Below are 10,225 nucleotides of genomic sequence, written 5' to 3' on the forward strand. Positions count from 1 at the left end.
GGAGGATTTTGTCGGTCGTTTCTTGTAGTAACTCGGGACCGGTTAATTGCGAGTGACCGATCTCGTGCCATACAATAGGCGAACGACATCTTCTTCCATATAAAGCCTCGAATGGTGCCATTTGGATGCTGGCATGATAGCTGTTGTTGTACGAAAATTCGACTAACGGTAGGTATTTGTTCCAACTACCACCGAAGTCTATGACACACGCACGGAGCATGTCTTCAAGAGTACGGATCGTTCTTTCAGTCTGTCCGTCGGTTTGAGAATGAAATGCGGTACTTAAGTTAAGCGATGTACCGAGAGCCGCTTGAAACGTTTCCCACAAACGCGAAGTAAACCGAGTGTCACGGTCTGAAATGATGTCACGAGGCGTACCATGATTACAAATGATCTCATCGGTGTAGATTCGGGCTAGTCGTTTTACGTTGTAGTCTTCCCGTATTGGCAAAAAGCGGGCTGATTTGGTCAGACGATCAACTATAACCCAAATGTTGTCGTGACCTGATGACGTGGGCGGAAGTTTGGTTATGAAATCCATAGCTATACTCTCCCATTTCCATATAGGGATTGGAGGTTGTTCGAGTAAGCCAGACGGTCGTTGATGTTCAGCCTTAACTCTTGCACAAGTCAGGCAACTTCCAACATAGAGAGCAATATCCCGTTTCATGCCCGGCCACCAGTACTTGTAACGAAGGTCCTGGTACATTTTATCCGCACTGGGATGAATAGAATACCGGGATTTGTGGACTTCGTCTATTATAATCTTTCGTAAATCGATTCGCTTAGGGATCCAAATTCGGTCCAGATAATAGAAAATCCCATCTGCTTTGCTTACAAGCTGAGTTCCATTGTGATAGATTCTCTCCTTCTTCAAAGTGCGTTCGTTAAAACAGGCATGCTGGGCTTCGCGGATGAGGGTTTCGAGATCATGCTGGGCTTGGGTATTGCGAATACTGAGCAAATAACTCCGGTATGCTGAGCGCGTCTGCAACAACGTTTGCCTTGCCTATGTGATAACGAATCTCACAGTCGTAACCGTTAAGAAGTTCTACCCATCAGCGTTGACGCATGTTAAGTTCCTTCTGATTGGAGATGTGTTGTAAACTCCTGTGATCGGTGAAGATCGTACACTTGGTACCATACAGGTAGTGTCGCCAAATCTTCAATGCAAAAACAACTGCGCCTAGCTCGAGATCATGGGTTGTATAGTTCTTCTCGTGGATTTTGAGGTGACGAGATACGTAAGCTAAAACCTTGTTCCGTTGCATGAGAACACAGCCGAGACCAAGGTTGGAAGCATTACAATAGACAATGAAATCGTTGTTTCCGTCGGGCAATGTAAGAACAGGAGCATTGCAAAGCATATGCTTGAGGGCTTGAAAAGCAGACTCTTGTTCAGTTCCCCAAACAAAAGACTTGTCTTTATGGGTAAGGGCGGTAAGCGGCACAGCGATCTTAGAGAATCCTTCGATAAATCGTCGGTAATAGCCCGCTAGTCCGAGAAAAGAACGAACTTCAGACGGGTTCTTAGGCGTAATCCAGCTCTTAACTGCTTCAATCTTCGCGGGATCGACATGAATACCTTGACTATTAACGATGTGACCCAGAAACTGAACCTCCTCTAGCCAGAATTCACACTTGGAGAACTTGGCATAGAGTTGATTCCCCTGGAGTAGCTCGAGAACCAAACGTAGATGTTGCGCGTGTTCGACTTTCGACTTAGAATAGATCAAGACATCGTCGATGAACACGATGACGAAACGGTCTAGAAATGGCTTACACACGCGATTCATCAGATCCATGAAAACCACGGGTGCGTTGGTTATACCAAAAGGCATAACAACGAATTCATAATGGCCGTATCGAGTTCGAAAAGCGGTTTTGGGGATGTCTTCCTCTTGAATGCGCAATTGATGATAGCCTGAACGTAGATTGATCTTTGAGAAACACTTGGCACCTTGTAGCTGATCAAACAAATCGTCGATGCGAGGTAGAGGGTAACGGTTCTTGATGGTTAGCTTATTCAACTCCTGATAGTCGATGCACATCCTGAACGACCCATCCTTCTTTTTAACGGAAAGGACTGGCGCGCCCCAAGGAGAGGTGCTCGGGCGAATAAAACCTTTTTCGAGCAATTCCTGGAGTTGGTTCGAGAGTTCCCTCATTTCGGATGGAGCGAGTCGATAAGGGGCTTTGGCAACAGGGTTAGCTCCAGGAATGAGGTCGATGCGAAAGTCGATATCACGACTTGGCGGGAGTCCAGGAAGATCGTTTGTGACAACCGTCACTTTTCCGTACATTCCGTACACTAAATGAACAGTGATCTGTGCCTTAATGAACATACATTATCTAGTTTACAAGAGAAATAAGTTTCTGAATTCCATACAAGTGAATTCATGTACGTTTTATACTACAAAATATTGCTTTATGCAAAAACGAGAGCGTTGCGTCAAAAATATTAGTAAACTCACCGGTAAGACACACTGTGTCAACGGAACTGCAGAAAGCAGTCAGACAATAAAATTGGAGCCTAGGTGTAGGTCCAATAACAAGAATACATTAAAACCCAAGAGTACATACAAGGGTTTAATATATATGCTATATGAAAGCAAAAATAAGCACTAAAAAGCACCCGAAACACACTTTAAGAGCAGAACTAATTGCGACAAAACTGCGAAACGAACGTTGCTGGCCGCCCGGATAATATTTAATCCCACAAATATTCTGTTATGGTAAAATTTTATTTTAATCAGGTTCGTGTTGAAAAATAAATTAAAACGCTTAAAAACGTTATTTTTCAAGTTTAAGCACGTACCGTGTGTTCCTACGCGACACAGTGCTTACACTGCAAAACGCAGACAACGCAGAAAACCTAGGAATATTCCAGGAATATGCTAGGAATATGCTAAGAATATTCTAGGAATATGCTAGGAATATTCCAAGAATATGCTAGGAATATGCTAAGAATATTCCAGGAATATGCTAGGAATATGCTAAGAATATTCCAGGAATATGCTAGGAATATGCTAGAAATATTCCAAAGAATATGCTAGGAATATGCTAGGAATATTCCAGGAATATGCCAGGAATATGCCAGGAATATGCTAGGAATATTCCAGGAATATGCCAGGAATATGCTAGGAATATTCCAGGAATATGCTAGGAATATGCCATATGGAATGTCTATAAATACCTTGAGATGGCACACTAGACAATTCACCACCCAACACCACAAAACTACTCTCTCCTCTCCCTCAAAAACTTTCGGCCGAACACCCCTTGATCATCCATCATATTTTTCGATTTTGTTCTTCACATTCCAACATCATACAAGTGTCAAGTGTCACGCATAAGAAGGCTTGGTGCACTCGGAGCTCGAAGGACCTCTTTCTCTAGCTTTTATCCACCACATTCGCGTCTAGATACTTCCCTAGCCTCGAGCTAGTGGTATGTTGCTTAAAACACATTCTTGAGCTATTTTGAAGTGGTTAATGTGATGTGTAATGATTAAAACTCGCAATCTTACAAAATGGTGCATTAAAGTCTACTAAAAACATGAAAAATGATGGTTAAAAGCTCACTAGTTGTGTAAATGTTGTAGTAATTGAAATTTGTGATTATTTAGGCCCGATCTACGTTGTGGTAGCTCGGATCATCATTTAACCCTGTTTGGTTAAGATCATGGATCTTGACATAAGCTTGTTTGAAATGGTGCAAGGGTTAAAAGGTGAAACTCTACCACACAAGAAACATGAACTTGTGTAAAAGTATTTTTACTTATGAAATAGTGTCTAAAACTAGCCGATCTATGTGTCCACAAGTGTATTTTCAAAAGACCAAGCGTCAAAAGAAATCACATGTTCTAATCCGGATCTTACACAAACAAAAGTGATTTTTTTGTGATCAAACAAGTGTGCGAACACTAGTGTAACAAAAGTTTTAACAAAGAAATAATTTTCGTAAAAACCGACTAGAAGTTGTGGAACTTCATATTCTTTAAAAATAAAGTTTTTTTTAAGAAATTAAACTTATTTTTAAAGATAACAAGACTTACTAAATGTGCTAGTAAATTACTACACAGTTTTGTAAATATGCAAGTTCATGAAATGGGGAAAATTAGTGATTGTTGTTGATGATTATTGTTGATAATTGTTGTTGATGATTGTTGACGATTTAAAAGAAAATAAACACATGTTTTGAAAACATGGGAAACCTCCATTTTTAGGGGAAACTCTGTCAAAATTTTTATAAATTTTGACACTTAGAAAAATATAAGTTTTTGAAGAACTTATTCCCTAAAAATGTATTTAAGGGTATTACCAAGGGTTCCCTAATTTTTGGTGATAAGAAATGAGGATTTCTTCAAAAATAAAAGTGGATATAAATATGTATATTTTTGAGAGAAAAATATATATTATTTTATCACCAACTTTTGTGCTAAGTGTATATAGTATGTGTTATACGTGCTAGCGTATTGAGACGTAAAGATACACTAAATACTCATGAGGAGTATAAACATGAAAATACACATACAACATGCTTAGACACATACAAGAGGATATATTTATGAAAATATATTACTTGGACAAAATACATAATTCGGGTGCAAAATACAAGATACGTATATTTATTTTTGAGAAAATGATATAAGACAAATAGTTAAAAATATAAATATTTTTAACACAAGAACACAAATACAAAAGATAGTGACTTGCACTTGTGCGATACAAGTCTAGTGACTAACGTTAATAAAACGCGTTTAGGTCACGACGCTAGATAAGCAACTCCGGTGAAGTTTACGACGCAGGAACGCAAAGTTGTGAGTTCATGCTCCCCCTTTTCTTTAACTGTTTTTGGTTTTATAACTCTCGGGGGTGAAATACATGTTAAAAATATTATAATTTTTTACAAGTAGTAAAAATACAAGAAGCACTCTTGGTGAGAACGAGAACCAAGTATGATGTGCTTTAAGAAATGCCTAGAAATTACTAGATCATGTGAGCATAGACTTAATACTAAAAATGCCATAAAGTCTTGGTGAAAACTAGTACCAAGCCATTAAAAACATTCAGTAATTAGGGACGAGGGTTAGATCTAACGGGTACGGCCGAGCCCCACTCATGGTCCTTATGTGACCTCTTGAGTGCTTCGGTGTCCCAGTCGAGGTAAATCGACACAGTCGAGGTAAATCGACACAGTCGAGGGTAATCGACACAGTCAAGGGAAACTGACACAGTCGAGGTTAATCGACACAGTCGAGGGTAATCGACATAGTTAAGGGAGCCAACACTAATGCTCCATAAGTCCTCACATGCCTTAAAGGAGCCAACACTAATGCTCCATATGTCCTCACATGCCGAAATGTCTTTGTACAAACATTCAATTAGTACGTGGTGTACACAAGAAAACTTGATTTTTGCAAGAATACTTTATTTATACAAGATACATACCATGTTTTCATACTCGGTATGCAAAACGCATGAACTCGCTCAACTTTATGTTGATGTTTTCCAAAATTACATGTATTTCAGGTGACAGGATGGATCTTGGGCGCAAGTGTTGTAACTAGAAGTAGACTACAAGTTTAGATGTCATCCACTTTTGTTGAATTGTAACCTAGATGAAGGTTGTGTTTTAAAACTTAAATGACAAGTGTTTGTGATCCTCAAAATTTTCCGAATGGATGAACATCGTTTTAAATCACGTAGTTGTTTATTATGATCGAATGCAATGATAACAAGCTAGTCACACATCATACGCTTCCGCAAAAGACAGGGTGTGACAGTTTGGTATCAGAGCTTCGATTGTAGTGAACTAGGATTCCTTCTCGAGTCTAGACTACAATCACTAAAGTGCTTTCACAAAAACATTTTACAAAATGGTTTTCATTGCATTCACGAAAGCGCCAAGATCCACGAGTCAGACACTTTTCAAAGAAAAGACAAGGCAAGGACATTAGTGAGGAATACCCATAGAGTAAGGTGCCAACCAAGGCATAGTCTACAAAGTTAGACTTGACAAAATGACCCCCCCCCAAAACGAGAGTTATACGTGGTATAATGCATTAAGTTACTTGATTATGCTAAGTAGCATATTTGTTATTTGTATTCATGCATACGAATAAGTGTACGGAATGATTATTGACGTGAATAAAATTCTTTCGACTCCGACTCCTATTACGGTACGTGACTCGCACGATGAAGCTATCGACCTCGCGTCCTTTGCAAAGCTCGTGGCTGGGAGTGATTACCAGACAAGACTCTGAGCTTACTTCCGTAGGAGATGGTTGCTCTTCCCTCTCGAACGTGAAGATGCCAAACTACGGTGGTGATGACGAGGCAGAGGCGGCGACCTTGAACGAACTCTTAATCAACGGGACGAGATCCCTCCGGATTATGTGAAGCAAAATTGACAACATACTTTACTAGAAAAGGAAGATGAAGTATTCATCACGAAGGTGCCCCTCCAACTACTAGGAATTCTCTCCATTCCTATTCCATCTAATCATCGTGCCTATACGCACATAACAGTAACGAATGTTAGCGCATGGACCTCCGCAATGGTCCTTTCCATGGCAAGGAGTGTAAGGACAGTAGTGTCCCCTCCTAGATCAATCATCTGCTTGGACGAGAGAAAATTGGGGTAACTGTGCAAGACAATTTATTATTACGGGGGCCCACGTAATAACGACTTGTAGTGCACAGAAATCCTGGTGGACTCTACGGGTCGAGCTAATGAAAACCACACCAAATTCAATGTATAGGTGTCCTCACCTTCATCTGGTAGAACATCACATAGATTAGTGCTTTAGCACGTAAGAAAGTAGGAAGCCTGTCTCAGCCTACTTCGTGACTGACACTTCTACCTGCGTACGAGACGTTTGAGGAAAACGACATTTAAGCAAGTGAAGATGAGAAACATTCAAGAGATTCAGCGACTTTGCACTCTCTATCACCCATACACGAGCAACCCCCTCTAAGGGAAAACGTACGCCCCGGTAAAGCCAAAAACCTAAGAAAACCAATGTAGCGGGAAATAACTGAAACCTAAATGAACGAGGCAATGTAACCTCAAGTTCGTTTTAAGCCAAGTTGGCAAGCCTAAGTGAAGGCTCAGTAACTGTTTCCCGCTCATACATTGAGTATTTATGTATACATGTGAAATTGGGTGATTACATAATGGCTTATGGTGCTATGTACCTCATAGACACCTGGAATGTTGCCTAACCTACTTCATACCGTTTTGGGCAGAAGGGAATGCCGCCCAGGCGAGACACAAACACCAGTACGCTACCAAGAACAGAAGCCGAGCTGCAAGAATGCATCTCGCAGGCAATTGCACGACATGAAGCCCTCCGCTCTAAGCACATCAGTGTCACGACTGAGAATAACCCTCCAACTGGCTGCACCTATAAACAGTTCCTGGACTGCAAGCCTTTGAATTTTGATGGCACAGGAGGTGCCGTTGCATTTGTTCGTTGGACAGAAAAGACGGACTCAGTTCTAAGAATGAGTAATTGTTCACCCCAACAAAGCGTTACCTATATCTCAGGGTTATTTCTGGATGGCGCACTCTCATGGTGGAACCTTCAGGTTCAGACCCTTGGTGCAGATGTTGCTTATGCACTGAGCTGGGACGAGCTCAAGGAAATGATGGAAAAGAAATACTGTTCTAGGACTGAAATCCAGAAGCTTGAGGTGGAGTTATGGAATTTGAAAATGGACGGACCGAAGATTCCTGAATACGTCCAGCGATTTCACAACTTGTCTAGGGTCGTCCCCTACCTAGTCAAACCGGAATTCAAGAGGATAGAACGATTCATTTGGGGACTTGCACCCCAGATTAGGGGCATGGTTACTACCTCAAAACCCTCAACCATCGCAGAGGCTATCGATATGAGTGTCACCCTTACTGAAGAGGCTCTACGTGCGGGAAAATTTTCGGAATCTGAGGATAACAAGAAAGAGACTCATGTGGAGTCGTCAAGCAACAAGAAGAGGAAGTCCTCAAACCTAAAGATGAGCACCCAACTCAACTATGGAAGCTCTAAAGCAAACAAAAGAAAGAAAGTGAATTCGCCACATGGCAGGAGCACTGATGGAGCCATTAATAGGGCAGGTGGTAATGTTTACTCGGGGACTAAGCCGAGGTGCAGAGAATGCACTTTTCACCATAAAGGTCGATGTCTGAAGCCTAGGTGTGGAAAGTGTGGAAAAGAAGGGCACAACAGGGACGCCTGTTGGGCGAAGGACCCAGATGGAAGAAATAAGAGAATACCCGGTTGCTACAAATGTGGTGAAGCAGGGCACTTTAGGAAAGATTGCCCAAAGAAGAAACAAGCAAGGAAGGGTTTTCACGATCGAAACTCGTGAACCACGCTAGGATCCAGATGCGGTTACGGGTACGTTCCCTATTAACCACCCTTATGCATCTATTTCTAATACTGGCATCAACCTTAACCTTGCATGCTTAGAACTTAAGAAACTTCTTGGCCTAGTCTCAAGTAAGATAGACGTCCCGTATTCTTTAGAAATGGGCATATAGAAGGATAGCTTAAACAGTCGAAGCGATTAAGGATCGTGATTAGGCACTCAGACGGCCGTAACCTTCTGTTACCATTGACTCGTGAGGTCATAATAATCAGCATGGATCGGAAATCCAAGTATGCAGCTGAAGTCGTCAATACGAGAAAATCAGACGCATCCCTCGTGCGAATGATGAAACCCAACTTTACTGTAATAGGCGCAAGGATGCTAGACCCCATAAGGCGGCAGATCTACGACATCCTTCATTGGTCGAAGAGGCATAGAAATGCCTCTGAGTAGACTGCAGAACCTGGGAACATCCTCGCGATGGAAGAAGTTACAGTAGCCTTTTCAAAAGACTTGCCAGAAATGCCCCTTCGCAGCGTCAAGAGAAGTTTAGGATAAACCACGTGCCAAGAGCAGCACCAGTGTCGAATAATGTCTTACCGACTAACTTCGTTCGTAAAGCATGAGCTCCGGACGTAACTGCAAGAGCTACCAGACAGAGGAAGTTAAGGACATGACGCCTTTAGTTAGGGATATGAGGAGAAAGTTGGCAGTTCCATTTTGCGTAAATTCCTGAGAATTGAGAATCAGAATCCTTTGCCAACGACTGGCAACATAAACAGACAAAATCATAAGATCCTAGTTGCCACCCAAGGATCAACTTGAGGACAGGATGTCCATGACTGTGTATACCAGAAGGAAGTGTCCCTGAAACGACCTTTAGGACTCGCTTTGGAAGTTACGAGTTCCTTGTCGTACCATTTGGCCTAACACATGCATCGACAATATTCATGGACCTCATGAAATCGAACGTGTAAGCCATACCTAGATAAGCCATATACTTATTGACTACATTCTCATATGGCCAATGACCAAGGAAGGTCGTGAGCAACAACTGCAATTTACCTTGCAACTCTTAGAGAAAGAACAGTTAAGCGCTATGATGACAAAAAGCGGATTTCGAATTCGCGAAGTGAGAACTTTCAGATCCATGATGGATAAGAACGAGATTCATGCCAACCCTGCAACCAAGAGCTAAGGAGCTAGAGTTGCAATTATGTGACGCCTCTCGACAAAGTCTCGATTGTACGCCGATGCAACAAGACCACGACATTACATACGTGGCACATTGATTAAGGAATCATGAGAAGAACCCTTGAGATAGGTACAGTCATTGCGCGCAGCAAACTGGGCGTTATTACCTGAAAGAAAACGTTGCACGATCTTTACTGATCGCAAGGGATTGCAGCACACCGATTATCGTAATAACTCGAATATGAACTGAGCTGTTGAACGATGCAGACTGTATGAACAAGATGCGTGCTTGTGTGATAAAGTTTGATAAAAAGTTGGAACACTCACTTACCCTTAGTAGAGTCTTCCTACAACAGTATTTATCACGTCGCCGTCTAAACCGCTTTGTGTAAAGCTTTAGATGGAACGTAATGAGTCAATTCCCGTTGTGTTGAACGGAGACCGGGAATAATGGATCAACTGGCCGAGATGGTCCAGGAAAAATCTAGAGGCAAGGTCGTTCATATATGCGATTATATCAAGACAGCCCGCAGAACACAGAAAGATTACGCCGATGAGAGGCAGAAATCGTAAGAATTTGAGACAAGAAGCACGACTAAATTGAGAGCCGCGCCTAGAAAGGGCGTAGTGTGAATTGGAAAACGAAAAGATTGAAT

Source organism: Helianthus annuus, chromosome 17 (genome assembly GCF_002127325.2).
Source record: "Helianthus annuus cultivar XRQ/B chromosome 17, HanXRQr2.0-SUNRISE, whole genome shotgun sequence".
Taxonomy (NCBI): Eukaryota; Viridiplantae; Streptophyta; class Magnoliopsida; order Asterales; family Asteraceae; genus Helianthus; species Helianthus annuus.